Source organism: Trachurus trachurus (genome assembly GCF_905171665.1).
Source record: "Trachurus trachurus genome assembly, chromosome: 11".
NCBI classification, from domain to species: Eukaryota; Metazoa; Chordata; class Actinopteri; order Carangiformes; family Carangidae; genus Trachurus; species Trachurus trachurus.
The window spans coordinates 12,345,509-12,362,129 of record NC_139904.1 but is presented as its reverse complement, the minus strand read 5'-3'; the positions used below and the strand labels follow the sequence as shown (position 1 = coordinate 12,362,129).

At 41.5% G+C, this 16,621-nt stretch overlaps 1 protein-coding gene across 1 annotated transcript in view; it reads left to right on the top strand.

The window, feature by feature from the left end:
* Positions 1-6,437: 6,437 nt before the first annotated feature.
* LOC310994025 (uncharacterized protein) overlaps positions 6,438-16,621 on the top strand; it is a 32,656-nt gene continuing 22,472 nt past the window's right edge. The window contains exon 1 of the mRNA XM_083982529.1: positions 6,438-6,457. The gene's annotated coding sequence lies outside the window, so the exon portion shown is untranslated. The remainder of the gene's footprint in view (positions 6,458-16,621) is intronic.

The window sequence follows — 16,621 nt, the reverse complement described above, 5'->3', positions numbered from 1 at the left end:
TGATCATTTGGGCTAACTTCATTCGGACCACAGGCCAATCAGTTCTGACCAATGGGTAAATGATTGACAGGTGTCACATCAAGCACCTATGATTTGCTCTTCTTTGGGCTGATTTAATAGGCTTTATGCGGAACTCCACTACTTCCTGAACTTAAACAAGCTCCTTTACTTCCTGTCTTACATTATTGGACAAACTGATTAATCCAGGTGTGTCTGACCTTTGTTGTGACTACTGAGGTCAGAGTCAGACACACCTTGATTAATCAGTTTGTCGGAGTACGGCGGAGCAAACTTCCAAACAGGCGTCATTTGGATAAACTAACCGCATATTGGGGATCTAAACAGTTACTTTATCGCATGAAAAAACATTAGGCTAAAACTTAATAAAGTGACGCATTAACAGTGGGAATTAAAATAATTTCTCGAGATAAGCCAGTAGCAGTCTTCTTCGTTAGTTTTCATTCAGCTACTCGCCAACACTGCCCCTCCTGGTGAGGAGAGCAGCCCTTTGTGAATCAGCTGTGAGTTTGTGGATCTGTGTCGATCTCGGCAGGAATGTCTCAGAAATACGTCATTGCGGAAAGAGATGCGTGTGTGTGATTGGTGATCCACAAATGCAGAGTCACACTTCACAAACAGAATTTTCGGTTTTACAAATGGCTTTTTTGTTTTTACAAATGGAAAATTATACATTTACAAATACACAATATATTTACAAATACACATTTATTTGTAAAAACCAAAATACAAGTTACAAATTTGAAATTTGTATTTGTGGATAGCAAAACACGTGTGCAAACCAAGGAACATTTGTAGATCACCCTTTGTGGATAGCAAAACACGTGTGCAAACCAAGGAACATTTGTAGATCACCTTCTGTGCGTTTACAGATATTTATGAGATAAAAATAACTCCATAGGCTCGTAAGCTTTGAGCTGTGTGCATCAGAGAGTTGAGATCCTACACGACGAGCACCTGCCGTTATCGTCGCTAATCAAGATAGGATTAATAGAGAGTTGGCCACTCCGAGGTAAAAAAATAAACAGCTTCCAGTCCAGGGGGGGCACGGCCGACTCTCTGGGCGGGCACGGCTTTACTTTAGATTTTATGAGCGTTGCTCAGAACACAACACAACAACTCACCCTCGTTCACATTAGTAATACCACGTTTGCCCTTTGCGATTCAGTAGGTACTTGAAGACACATAACCAACGGTGCAGGTACGGTATACAATGCTCTAGTGGCAAACCGTGGCCGCTATAGCTGGTCTTCCCCCTCGGCCATCACCACCAAGAAAAGACATCAAATGCACAATACGCCAAAAGTTACACAAGGCTGGTAATACAAAATCTAATTTTTAAAGTTGCAATGAAGTAAGTGCAAATGCCCCTCCATTTGTAATTATGCATGGCGCAATGAATACCCATGTCAAATAAATTAAAGTTACAATTTTCATTATAGGTTGCAGTACACCTCCTTAATTGGGAGCAGGTCTGATGGGCTCCTTGCCTTAAAGTTTGCTATGTTGTACATGACCGTCAGTTCAGACATGACGAGGTTCAGAGGGTGCGCATAACAGTGCACAAAGAGAGCTTGTGGTATTTTTTCCTTTATTTTAGCTTGCACCCCATTCAGTCCAGAGGCCATGACTGCAGCTTTATCGTATAACTTAACAGTTACCTTATTGGTGCAGGTACAATCCTCCAGAAACTCCAAAACTTGACCAGCCATGGCTTCTGCACGCTTATCACCACTGACATCACCAAGCTTTCATCAGATGTTTTGTCTACCATAACGGAGAAAAAATGCGTATTCCTCACCTCCTCCTTCATTGCTTCTTGTCATTACAGTAGGCTACATCTGCCACGATTGAATCAGGTCATTCAGAATTTTGATGGAGGTGCCGATGAAAATAGTGGCCGAATCCAGATGACAGCGCAGAGGGCTGTGATACTCAGCCAAAAACTCCAAGTAGTTCCCCTTGGACTCTTTACTTTCACCATGTTCTCGAAATGCCAGCTCTTGCTTTCCAAGAAATGTGATGACATTGATGAGACATTTAAGGAAATCTCTGTTCTGCCTGACCTTGACACTCTTGTGTCCGCCAAAGTTTTCAAATTGACCATCGCTGGCAGGTATGCCGCAGAATCTTGATGTCGGTGGACTTACGGCTGAAATACACTGGGAACGGCCGCAACGCGAAACGTACGTCGCGCGACACCCGCAGCAGCTCGCGCCCATTCAGTCAATGGAAGCTCCTCCACCAGCCATGTGAGCGACGCGCACTCCAGCGGCCGTCGTGCGGCGTTTCTCTTCTTTTTCGCGCCGAGTCTATTTTATTTCCTCGTCGCGTACTACGCGGCCCTCCAACAGGTAGAAAACTACAGAGAACTGTGTATAAAACAAATATATTACGTTTAAAAGTGATTAAAATAAATGTCTCATGTACCAGAGGCAAAGCCAGTAGCAGTGCAACATTATGGGGTTTGTTTTGTTACATTGTGGATCCATGATCGTGTAGTTAAACAGTTAATTGATACCATTTAATATAGTCTGCACTTGCAAACCCTACATAGTCAGCAAATTACCTGTGAAAAAGGTACTGTCAATCCATTTTAACAGGAGGGATGTGAAAATGTGTTGAGATGCATAAAGTGCACTCATTTACTGCAGGCTTGACAAGGTGAAGCTGACAGCTGCAAAAACAAACAGTGAAGCTGTGTCGCGTCGCATCCGTGCCTAGTGTAGCAGTTAAAAAACTCCGCTCCGCCCCGCTTACGTATCGTGTCGCGGCCGTTCCCAGTGTATTCCTGGCATTACTTTGTCAGATTTGTGATAAATCTGCCGCTGACCCAGCGGGATGACTTGTCAGCTGTAAAAAGTAAACAACTCCAAACAACCCGTCATCCATGGATACGGCTGATAATTTTCAGTCTAAAATGTCTTTCTACTTTCTTTACCTTTTCTTTTAATTTCAGTTCTGGAGTTGGTTTTCTGTTTTTTATTATTTGAAGTTTTTCTGTGAAAGACTGCCTTGAAAAAGGTGATGCTATCAAGCTAGCCACAACATCGTTGAAATAGAAATAGACGATGATTCTGTTTGTATAACCAGGACAGTAACCCTTTCATTGCTGATGTAAACTTAACTTTAGAACACAGATACGAGAAAATGTATTGTATTAAATTAAATGAGATAGAAGTTTTAAAAAGTAATTATTTTTTATTTAATACTCACACAGGAGTATTTCCAAATAGACTATTTTACAATTAAATATATAACAATTAAATCATTTAATTCAGGGGTGTCAAACTCATTTTAGTTCAGGGGCCACAAACAGCATAATTGATCTTGGGTGGGCCGGGCCAGTAAAATAATACCATAATAACCAGTAAACAAGAAATGACGAGAATGTTTCCCTTCCTTTTTCTGCAAAGAAGTACAAGTACAATAATACGATTTTAACAACAACTTAAAGTTTCTTCAGAAAAATACATGCAGTTTCAAAAATATTATACCTCTTCTGCCTTCTAATTTTCACATTTGGCATCATGCTGCGGGCCAGATTGGACCCTCTGGTGGGCCTGTTTTGGCCATGGGTCACGTTTGACACCCCTGCTTTAGATGATACATTATTATTATTTTATACTATATTTTGATCATACTAATAAATGCTAATAATCAATTTAAAATGTATTATTAAATCAAGTATTATTACATTTTATTTAGTAAACATTATAAAGACACAATAAGATTTTGTAAAGACCACGTAATCTTTCATTTATGCTGTTTGTAGTTAAGTGTTAAAGGATTCTGAGAATAACATGCAAATTGAAAAAATGAAGTGTGTTAACACCATCTTTTATTTTTTACACTCAATGCTATCTCTTTTTTTAACACATGGAAGTTTGCACAAAATGTGTTGTGTGTCTGTTGTCCACACACACACACACATCCTTATCATGCAAAGATCTTGCACTACAAAAGGTGGTCAGGCTTAGGTTTAGGTTCTGTCACCGCAGAAAATGTGACAGTGACAGTTTTTTTTTTAGAAGAGTGCAGTTTATCTGAAATCACATGATGCCCCTGCCACACACACACACACACACACACACACACACACACACACACACACACACACACACACACACACACACACACACACACACACACACACACACACACACACACACACACACACACACACACACACACAAACCATCACCAGCATCATCAAAAGGCACCATGACACTTTATTAAAGTCCATTGTCTGACTTAAACATTATAAGTAGCCTATGACATGTCTCAAAATATAATAATAATTCACAAGGCATAGCTTACTTAAAACCTAAAACTCGCCTCAAGTTTCTGGGTTTGATCCCCGGGCTTCTTCTCTGGCTTCCTCACACAGTGACTTGCACATTCAGTTACGGAAAGTATAGGCTCCAACCGAATATCAAATCTCAGATACAAGAAGAGGAATGCAGATTCCGCTATTGGTGTTGAACAGTAGACCAGCTCTTTACCCTTGTAGTAGGAATAAGGGCTGCGTGGGAGTTTGACCAGCCACTCTTGTTTTGTAAACTTGGAGTACTGCCTATTGTAGGACACCGTGAGCCGTTAAACATTCATGCTGCCACTTAGTCACAGAGACCTTGGTATCAGATTAATTCTTTACTATAATAAATCAAAGCTGTTTGAATGATAGTTGAAAGTCTTGTGAAGATTTTACAAGTTGAATCAATTGTGTAGCTCAACCAAGAGAGAAAAACAAAGAGGTAAGGAGAGAGATTGGAGGAAAGATGCACTAAATAGGTTGCTCAGGCAGGAATTGAACCAGCAACGTTGGTATTACAAAGCGAGCACCTGACCGTTGGAGTGCTCTGTTGAAACAGAGTTTTACACTGTCATGAGTCACTGATAGCTCAAAGCCTGGCAAAATGGTAGAAAATTAGCCAGAGGTAGAAGTAGGGGACTTCTGTATGAGGTGTTTTTGTGAATTGAGCCCCATCTGCTCTGCTCTGAAAAAAATGAACTGGGGTAGAAGTAGAGAACTTCTGTGTGTGTGTGTGCTTTGAAAATCTTTGTCTCGACAGTGGCTCGGGAGGTAGAGTGAGTCTTTCTTTCGGCTGTTCGATTCATGTCCACCACCGTTGGACTTCAGTGTGTAGAAATAGTTCAAGTTGAAAATTTTTGGAGAGTTTTTGGTGTTTGAAGGCTGTTCCAATGCATTTCCTATGGGACAAAAAATCGGAACATGTTGAATTTCTGAAAAAGTATAAAGAATATCAAAAAGTTGAATAATAGCAATAATGTCCTGAAGAAGTTGCACAATTTGATATATGAATTGTTGAAGTTGCACAAAGTAGGTGGCAAATAAGTTGTCATCCACAATTGTAATAAAGAAACAAAATGGCCGACGCGAAGAACAATAACCAAACCAAACCAAACTAGCTGCAAGATGGTGTGGATGGCATTGACTTGTTCAAATGTTTTTAGAAAAGGCGTTACCCACAAACTTGACACTTAAATTCACACCATGCAGTTCTTGTATGAGTCACTGCATTAGACGGGAATGGCTATTCACACGATTCAGTCTGGTGTTTGTCAGACCATTGTCTTCACAGAAAACGATCTAATTAGACCAGATCTCTTGCACGATCTTTATTGCATTGGCCAATTATTCCCAGCCGTTAACACAGCTAACAATTTATTCATTTATTATTTATTTACACCAATAGAGGTTAGTTAATACAGCCAGGACATCACAATAGACTGATATGGTGTCTGATATTACTGAGCCATCTCTTTTGGACATGTCCTGTGATCTTCATTCATGTAAGAATGATTTTATGTGAATCACATTAGACCAAATGCAGTGATATACACGACACTTATCCTCTGCCACATCAACACATCTCGGACTCAACAAAGGGCTCAGCTGTTAATCCTAACCCCTTAAATCCTAACCTATACTTTTAATTTCCATCCTTTGTTATGTTTTCTCAGCTCCCTCTATGGAACATCAAGGTGGAGTCATTTACCTACTATAACTAACATAACTGAACAAATTCAAATTAATCTGAATAAACTCAACCATCACTGGCCGTCCTCATATGACACTTGTTTATTCAATAAATGTCAAAGAGCTGTTACTTTTGAAACCATGCAACAAAATGCATTTTCTCCCTCCTTTCATGTAGCTATCTATTGCTTCTCTCTTGACACAGAATTATAGTTAAGCATTATCATGTTAAATTGCCCCAACATGCTGAAATTACCCGTTTCAGACAGGGTAGACATGTTTCACTGGGTGGAAGTGGAAGTTGCTTGTTGTCCCATTTTCACTTAACTGAACACAGCTCCTCCCCTTTCACCTCCCACTGACTTTAAATCACACAGTTGTCTGTAACTTTGGCACATCAGCACTGAGGGGGAAGCACAGAGGATCCCTAAACAGGTAGGTTTACAGATTTAAAGACAGTGTAATCTCTTATTATAACCACTAAAATTAATAATGTTTCTTGTCAGTCTTGTTTTTATTTAGTCAATCAGGGTTCACACACTAAAAGTACAATTGCCACAAACGGGTCGGTCGAACAAACGGCGCTATTCTCCCTTTGCCATCTGATTTTTAAATACCAGTGCTCACCCTCAAAAACCATCACATGAATGTGGTGCAGGCTTCGGGGGTGCGGAATCGCAGATGCTATTCTTCTTTCAGAATAAAATTGAAGCTGAGGAAATTTAAGAAATGGGGAAACACTGATATATTGATTTATATCAGTTTCTACATGATCATCTATATCTTTTTTTTTTTTTTTTTTTTTTTTTTTCAAAGGAGGTTAAATCGAAAGCAACTGGACTTAGTTGTTTGTCTAGGAAGACGTTTCACCTCTCATCCAAGAGGCTTCATCAGTTCATGTACGCAGCTGACCAGGCTGGGACTGGTCCAACTATCTGGTGTGGAGACTCACTATTTAACCTCTTGTGTGGGCGTTTCACAAGGGTGATGATGTCACTGGTTCCCTTTTGTGCTCCAAGTGCCAACGACAGTCGTTGGAGTGACAGTCGTTGGTGGGAAGTTGGTTTCGACTTCGTTAGTGCCCTATTGTGTTCTAACGACAGTCATTGGAGTCACTTGCCACTTGTGAACAGTGGTTGTTCTTTGAGGCTAGATGGTTGAGTCTCCTGGGAAGGGATGAAAGGGCAGCATTGTAAATTGGAGACAGGTGGTGTCTCAGACCTCCTCCCCTGTTGAGGGACGGTTTTTCTACTTTTACAAAAATGGCTTCTTTAACTCCTCTTTCAAACCATCTGTCCTCTCTGTCTAGGATTTGGACATTGCTGTCCTCAAAGGAGTGGGCTTTCTCCTTGAGATGTAAATGAACAGCAGAGTCCAGTCCTGAGGAGTTTGCTCTCCTGTGTTGGGCCATGCGTTTATGCAGTGGTTGTTTTGTTTCTCCAATGTAGAGGTCTTTGCATTCCTCGTTGCATTGGACTGCATACACCAGATTGCTTTTGTGGGTGTGTGGTGTTCTGTCCTTGGGATGTACCAGTCTCTGTCTGAGTGTGTTGCTGGGTTTGAAATACACAGGGATACGGTGTTTGTTAAAGATCCTCCTGAGTTTTTCTGATACTCCAGACACATATGGAATGACTATGTTTTTTCTCTTGTTTTGTCTTTCTTTCTCAACCACTTTGCTGGTTTTCTTTCTGGAAGCAGCTGCAGTTTTCACAAAGGTCCAGTTAGGGTAGCCACAAGTTGTGAGGGCGCCTCTCAGGTGCTTGTGTTCTGCCCCTTGGGCCTGTGAGCTGGTGGGCACGTTATCAGCTCTGTGTTGCAAAGTTCTGATAACCCCAAGCTTATGTTCCAGAGGGTGGTGAGAGTCAAAAAGTAGATATTGGTCTGTATGTGTGGGTTTTCTGTATACCCCAATGTGGAGGCTCCTGTCCTTTTTTCATATGGACGTCACAATCTAAGAAAGGCAGACTATTGTCCTTGACATCCTCTCTGGTGAACTTGATGTTTTTGTCCACTGAGTTAATGTGTTCGGTAAAAGCTTGCACTTCTTTGGTTTTGATTTTAACCCATGTGTCGTCCACATACCTGAACCAGTGGCTCGGTGTTGTCCCTTCAAAGGAGTTTAAAGCCTTGTTCTCTACCTCCTCCATGTACAGATTTGCCACAATAGGGGATACTGGTGAACCCATGGCACAGCCATGTTTTTGTCTGTAAAATTTGCCATTGAACTGGAAGTATGTGGTGTTCAGGCATAAATCCAGAAGCTGGCAAATATGTTCGGGTTTGAGTTTTGTTCGGTTTTGCAGGGAGTTGTCCTGTGTGAGACGTTCTCTTACTGTGGCCGAAGCCTCCATAGTTGGAATACAGGTAAAAAGAGAAGTCACATCGTAGGATACCATAGTGTCATCTGGTTCCATTTGTATGTCCCGGACTTTACCCACAAAGTCTATAGAGTTTTGGATGTGGTGTGGGGTGTTTCCCACCAACGGAGCCAAGATATTGGCAATGTGTTTGGCTATGTTGTAAGTGACCGAGTTTATGCTGCTGACAATGGGCCTGAGCGGGGACCCTTCTTTATGGATTTTGGGGAGTCCATATAGGCATGGGATTGAATCCTGGGGATAAAGCCGGTAGTATTGTGTTTTGTCAATGACCCCTTCTTTTTGTAATTGTTGTAGACATTCTATCACCTTCTTTTTATAGCCACTGGTCGGGTCTCGTTTCAGAGTTTCATAAGTGTTAGAGTCGCTGAGTAATGTAGATATCTTAGCCTGGTAGTCAGTTGTATTGAGCACAACTGTGCATCTACCCTTGTCTGCTGGGAGGATAGTAATGTTTTGGTCTTTGCTCAAAGCCGTCACTGCTTTCCTCTCCTCAAAGGTGAGGTTGGAGGGGGGGACCTTAGCCTCGGCCACCGCCGCTGACACTTTTAACCTTAGCTGATCTGCCTCAGTTCCGGTTAAGTTGTTTTTCCTTATAGCAGATTCTGTAGCTGTAATCAAATCCACTATAGGTAGCTCTTTCGGTGTCATGGCGAAATTCAAGCCTTTGGCTAGGACCTCTTTCTCAGGTTGGGTGAGTTCTCTGTCCGACACATTCTTAACCCATCTGTTTTGTGTTTCTTTCTGTGCTGAATGGTCAGTTTTTTGCCCCCATGTGAGTATTTCTGTGTTATTGTCAACATGTCGAGATTGTAAATTGCGGAATTTCTTGGTTTGTCTCTCTTTGCTTTTGTTATGTTGTGATAGTTGTGCCTTTTGGGTGAAATCCACAACTTTCTCCATGATGGAGCCAGGTAAGCGTGTTTTCAGTTTAAGCAGTATGTGGTCAGTTTTCTCTTTTAGCCCCTCGATAGTGAAATTGACCTGTCTTATTCGTTCGTTAAGGAGTTGGTTTTGAGCCTTTTCCATGATTTTCTCCACTCTATGCCCTCTCATAGTGGAATTCAAGCGCAGGCTAGTTGGTGTAAGCCTTTGTTGTCTGCATCTCAAACTGAACCGTAGGTGGTTCCTGTAATCTGCAATTTTCCGAGCCAACCTTTCATGTTCCCGCACCATTCTAAGGGTAGCCACCCCAAATTGTTCTGCAATAAGCCGGTGCATATTCTCATTTGTCCAGGTCATAGTATTTCAAAGGAGGTTAAATCGAAAGCAACTGGACTTAGTTGTTTGTCTAGGAAGACGTTTCACCTCTCATCCAAGAGGCTTCATCAGTTCATGTACGCAGCTGACCAGGCTGGGACTGGTCCAACTATCTGGTGTGGAGACTCACTATTTAACCTCTTGTGTGGGGTGGTTAAGAGGTTAAATAGTGAGTCTCCACACCAGATAGTTGGACCAGTCCCAGCCTGGTCAGCTGCGTACATGAACTGATGAAGCCTCTTGGATGAGAGGTGAAACGTCTTCCTAGACAAACAACTAAGTCCAGTTGCTTTCGATTTAACCTCCTTTGAAATACTATGACCTGGACAAATGAGAATATGCACCGGCTTATTGCAGAACAATTTGGGGTGGCTACCCTTAGAATGGTGCGGGAACATGAAAGGTTGGCTCGGAAAATTGCAGATTACAGGAACCACCTACGGTTCAGTTTGAGATGCAGACAACAAAGGCTTACACCAACTAGCCTGCGCTTGAATTCCACTATGAGAGGGCATAGAGTGGAGAAAATCATGGAAAAGGCTCAAAACCAACTCCTTAACGAACGAATAAGACAGGTCAATTTCACTATCGAGGGGCTAAAAGAGAAAACTGACCACATACTGCTTAAACTGAAAACACGCTTACCTGGCTCCATCATGGAGAAAGTTGTGGATTTCACCCAAAAGGCACAACTATCACAACATAACAAAAGCAAAGAGAGACAAACCAAGAAATTCCGCAATTTACAATCTCGACATGTTGACAATAACACAGAAATACTCACATGGGGGCAAAAAACTGACCATTCAGCACAGAAAGAAACACAAAACAGATGGGTTAAGAATGTGTCGGACAGAGAACTCACCCAACCTGAGAAAGAGGTCCTAGCCAAAGGCTTGAATTTCGCCATGACACCGAAAGAGCTACCTATAGTGGATTTGATTACAGCTACAGAATCTGCTATAAGGAAAAACAACTTAACCGGAACTGAGGCAGATCAGCTAAGGTTAAAAGTGTCAGCGGCGGTGGCCGAGGCTAAGGTCCCCCCCTCCAACCTCACCTTTGAGGAGAGGAAAGCAGTGACGGCTTTGAGCAAAGACCAAAACATTACTATCCTCCCAGCAGACAAGGGTAGATGCACAGTTGTGCTCAATACAACTGACTACCAGGCTAAGATATCTACATTACTCAGCGACTCTAACACTTATGAAACTCTGAAACGAGACCCGACCAGTGGCTATAAAAAGAAGGTGATAGAATGTCTACAACAATTACAAAAAGAAGGGGTCATTGACAAAACACAATACTACCGGCTTTATCCCCAGGATTCAATCCCATGCCTATATGGACTCCCCAAAATCCATAAAGAAGGGTCCCCGCTCAGGCCCATTGTCAGCAGCATAAACTCGGTCACTTACAACATAGCCAAACACATTGCCAATATCTTGGCTCCGTTGGTGGGAAACACCCCACACCACATCCAAAACTCTATAGACTTTGTGGGTAAAGTCCGGGACATACAAATGGAACCAGATGACACTATGGTATCCTACGATGTGACTTCTCTTTTTACCTGTATTCCAACTATGGAGGCTTCGGCCACAGTAAGAGAACGTCTCACACAGGACAACTCCCTGCAAAACCGAACAAAACTCAAACCCGAACATATTTGCCAGCTTCTGGATTTATGCCTGAACACCACATACTTCCAGTTCAATGGCAAATTTTACAGACAAAAACATGGCTGTGCCATGGGTTCACCAGTATCCCCTATTGTGGCAAATCTGTACATGGAGGAGGTAGAGAACAAGGCTTTAAACTCCTTTGAAGGGACAACACCGAGCCACTGGTTCAGGTATGTGGACGACACATGGGTTAAAATCAAAACCAAAGAAGTGCAAGCTTTTACCGAACACATTAACTCAGTGGACAAAAACATCAAGTTCACCAGAGAGGATGTCAAGGACAATAGTCTGCCTTTCTTAGATTGTGACGTCCATATGAAAAAGGACAGGAGCCTCCACATTGGGGTATACAGAAAACCCACACATACAGACCAATATCTACTTTTTGACTCTCACCACCCTCTGGAACATAAGCTTGGGGTTATCAGAACTTTGCAACACAGAGCTGATAACGTGCCCACCAGCTCACAGGCCCAAGGGGCAGAACACAAGCACCTGAGAGGCGCCCTCACAACTTGTGGCTACCCTAACTGGACCTTTGTGAAAACTGCAGCTGCTTCCAGAAAGAAAACCAGCAAAGTGGTTGAGAAAGAAAGACAAAACAAGAGAAAAAACATAGTCATTCCATATGTGTCTGGAGTATCAGAAAAACTCAGGAGGATCTTTAACAAACACCGTATCCCTGTGTATTTCAAACCCAGCAACACACTCAGACAGAGACTGGTACATCCCAAGGACAGAACACCACACACCCACAAAAGCAATCTGGTGTATGCAGTCCAATGCAACGAGGAATGCAAAGACCTCTACATTGGAGAAACAAAACAACCACTGCATAAACGCATGGCCCAACACAGGAGAGCAAACTCCTCAGGACTGGACTCTGCTGTTCATTTACATCTCAAGGAGAAAGCCCACTCCTTTGAGGACAGCAATGTCCAAATCCTAGACAGAGAGGACAGATGGTTTGAAAGAGGAGTTAAAGAAGCCATTTTTGTAAAAGTAGAAAAACCGTCCCTCAACAGGGGAGGAGGTCTGAGACACCACCTGTCTCCAATTTACAATGCTGCCCTTTCATCCCTTCCCAGGAGACTCAACCATCTAGCCTCAAAGAACAACCACTGTTCACAAGTGGCAAGTGACTCCAATGACTGTCGTTAGAACACAATAGGGCACTAACGAAGTCGAAACCAACTTCCCACCAACGACTGTCACTCCAACGACTGTCGTTGGCACTTGGAGCACAAAAGGGAACCAGTGACATCATCACCCTTGTGAAACGCCCACACAAGAGGTTAAATAGTGAGTCTCCACACCAGATAGTTGGACCAGTCCCAGCCTGGTCAGCTGCGTACATGAACTGATGAAGCCTCTTGGATGAGAGGTGAAACGTCTTCCTAGACAAACAACTAAGTCCAGTTGCTTTCGATTTAACCTCCTTTGAAATACTATGACCTGGACAAATGAGAATATGCACCGGCTGATCATCTATATCATTTTCCTCATGTATAATTTAACCAAAGTAATTATTTTCATTTTGCAGAAATCAAGTACTCAGCTGTCACATTGAGGTACCCATGGCTTGTTATGGGTATGTATTAGAATGGCATGGTTCACTGTATTGAAATGTAATTGTTACTAAATTAATCTTTCAGAGAAAGTTTGGTTGTACACTTTAATTTTATCATGACCAGCTCTCATTCCGATTAATTTGACCTATCGAATTTAAACTGAATTTAATCAGATCTGGCAAACTGACTTGTTTGGAAAAATAGCATTAAAATTGAGAAGATGACTTTCCTCGGCTCTTCCTGTTAAGTAGCTGTTTTAACCCTTTCCTCTCTGCACTCACAGGTATGCAGGGCAGCATGTGGAGTTGAGGAGTCTGGCCCAGGCTCTGGTTGTACTACTGAAGAGTGGACTCTGTTCCTTCAACACTGTCTCAGAGATCCTCCTCAGTATTAAAGCAGACATGGTCCTTCCTGGCTGCCAGACCTTTGATGATATCAGGCAACAGATTATGAACATGAGGCAGCAGATGGAAGAGTCAGAGCGTTTGGCCAAAACAGAGCTTCAACATGTGGACAGGGAAACTGAGACTCTCACTGCAGAGCAGAGTCGGTTAGCACAGCAGAAAAGACAGAAAACTGATGAATTAAACAATTTGAATACAACACTGTCATCACTCCAGTCCACTCTATGCAGTTACAAAGAAGCTCTAGAAACAGAAAGGAGAAACCTGCAGTCAGCAGAAAACATCCTGAGTGACATGAGAGCGAAGAGAGATGAAGCACAGAGGGTACGAGATGCAGGGATCGGTGTCATGTTCATCCCAATTGTAGGTTGGATTGCTGGTAAGTAAATGCAGCAGGTTATTAATATACTGGTTATTTTAAACACAATGATATACGTATCCCACTGAACTGATGAAGGTAATTTGTCAGTCAGTGTACATTTTTTATACATTTTAATTATATATCTACTTTAATTTCAGGAGCAGTTATGGTTGGTGTGGGTCAAGTGGACATGGACCAGGCCTCCAGTGCTGTGGAAACAGCTTGTCATGTGGTGGAAAACTGTGAATCCCAGGTGAACTCATATTATAACCAAGTACAGCACTACAATTCTTTGATTGATCAAGCTCACCGTGACATCACAGCAGCTGACAATAAGATTCAAGAGATAGATGGCAAACTTCGTGACATGTCTGTGAAGCGAGGGGTTGTTGCTGATATTCAGGATCAAATGAGACAAGTGGTAACTCAGCTGGGGCTGCTTAGCGGGGTGGGGAGTGTGGCCGAGCTGCAGACCAAACGCCAGATCCTGCTGGAGCCTGTGATGAAGCTGTTGGAGGAGATGACAACAATACTACGTCAGATCAGTGGAAACGAGCTGCTTAACACTGAAGGCATACAGAGCCTGATGGGGGACATGAAGGTGAACCAGAGAAAACTCAAAGAACTTGCTGACACCAATAAGAGTGCAAATGATGATTACATATGATTACAATTATATCACCACCTTTGCTTTGATGGCAAGGCAGGCAGGCAAGGCATCTTTATTTAGCACGTTTCATTCCAATGTATTGATGTTGTTTGCTGTGTGTTTTTTGTCTTGCTGATTATAAATGTGATCACAAACTGTACTGCAATATGGGGAAAAAAGACTTTTTTTTGTTTTTTGTTTTTCGATTATGAAAACACATGAATTATTCATTAAGAGGGTGACCCAAATGTGTGGTGTGGCTGAGGATAAAGCTGAAACTGGCACCGGCCAGTTTTGTCAAATAACCTAAAATCATTTTCATGTAATAGAAACATGGAGAAGTCAATGAATGTTGATTGAAAGTTGATAGTTAATATCTTCTGTCAGTTTGTCTATGCGAAAAGATACATGAATTTGATTTCTTTATTCTACTATGGTCTGTTCTCTGGGTGTTGTAGTACTTCTGACCACTAGGTGGAGATATGATGTTTGTTTGCACCTCAAGAAAATCCTTCCAAAGAGCTGAGAGATATGAGAGACAGTACATCACACACTCATCCATCAGATTCAGTAAGGCAAGGCAATTTTATTTGTATAGCCCGTTTTTACAAACAGTTTGTCTCAAAGGGCTTTACATGGCATCGTAACAACATCCTCTGTCCTTAGACCCTCACATTGACTGAGGAAAAACTCCATGGAAAAATCGGCGAAACCTCAGGGTGAGCAACAGAGGAGGGATCCCTCACCCAGGACGGACAGACGTGCAATAGATGTTGTTACAGACAAGACAGTTGGCCTATTCCATTGAAATACATTTTGACAGAGCAAACCAACTATTGATTTATTAAAAATAAAGAAAAAAAAGAACTGACTTGGGGGTACATGAAACTTTCCAACCCCACGCACCTGTTCTGACTTCACACAAAGAAGTTAATCAAGAATAACCACTCCAGAGTGCGTATTATCCCTGAATGATGTGTGGCATAATCTGTATGATATCATATGACTGATTATATGTGACATAATCTTTGTAAAAACAGAAGTTAATGAAATTATTTCAAATAAAACTGATGTAAAACTGATTTCAATATTTTTTCATATTGAGTAGTATAAACAGCAGGAGACTGTGTTTTATGACGTGGCTGTCAACATTCAACAAAACTAGGTAAAAACAAAATTCTTCAATAAGTGTAATAGTGCTGTTATGGCTTAGACAGTAAGTAAGTTGTTGAATTGGGAATTTCAAATCTGTCAATATCTTACAAACGTTACTAAGGTTTTACTTTGATAGTTATGTGTGAGTTTAGTTCCCCAAACTCTTACAAGTCACTTAATATTAGGCTACAAGATTAATTCCATGGTTTACTACGTCAACATTGATGTCACTGACGTGAATATATACTTATCAAAGAAATTGATATGTTGGTGCGTGTTGCGGATTTGTGGCTGATCCCACTGTAGAACTCCCACAAACCCCCAGATGAAAGTTACTTTCAAGTTTCTATCTAACTCGGGTAGCAGATTCAAGAATTGATTTCCATCACCACTAACAGTAAGTCTAAATTTCAAGTTGCCATGAGAAGGGATAACAAATTAGATTTTTCATGCAATAAAGTAAATAAAGGCCATCCATAATATTCAAGATTTTATTCAAACAAATGAGAACAGATAATGCAAAATAATACACCCTGTCCATTGTAAGCAGTGTCTCAAAATGCATGATAGAGACGTAACACATCACATCTTAACACATTTTTTGATTAATTCATAAATGCTTTCCATAGATGGTGAGAAAACAATTCATCCAAAAAAAACAACAACAACCTTTCAATAGAAATAAGTTTTGATGTAAAATTTCAGAGATTTAAACAGAGATCATATATGGCTCCTCTTGTTGACTAGGTCTTATTGAAAAATATATTATTACAGTTATTAATTATGGAACTGTTCTATAGCCATCAATATTGTGGATTAGTCAATGCATTTCCAATCAAACTGCCATATGTCAGGGTGTGTGGAGGATTGGACCCAAATGCAGACTCAGGGAAAGTGGGTGTGGTAGACGAAACTCAAGGAACAGGAACACAGGGTATAAATGCTGACGATTCGACAAAGACAAAGAGAGACACTGAGGTTAAACTCACAAGGGAAGACACAGGTGGTGCAATCAACCCATGACACGTCAGGTAAATCACAGAGGGAGAACACAGGATGACGAGACAGAAACTTCAAAATAAAATATGAAACAGCTTAACTATACAAAGGAAGTGACGCCAAGACAAGACACA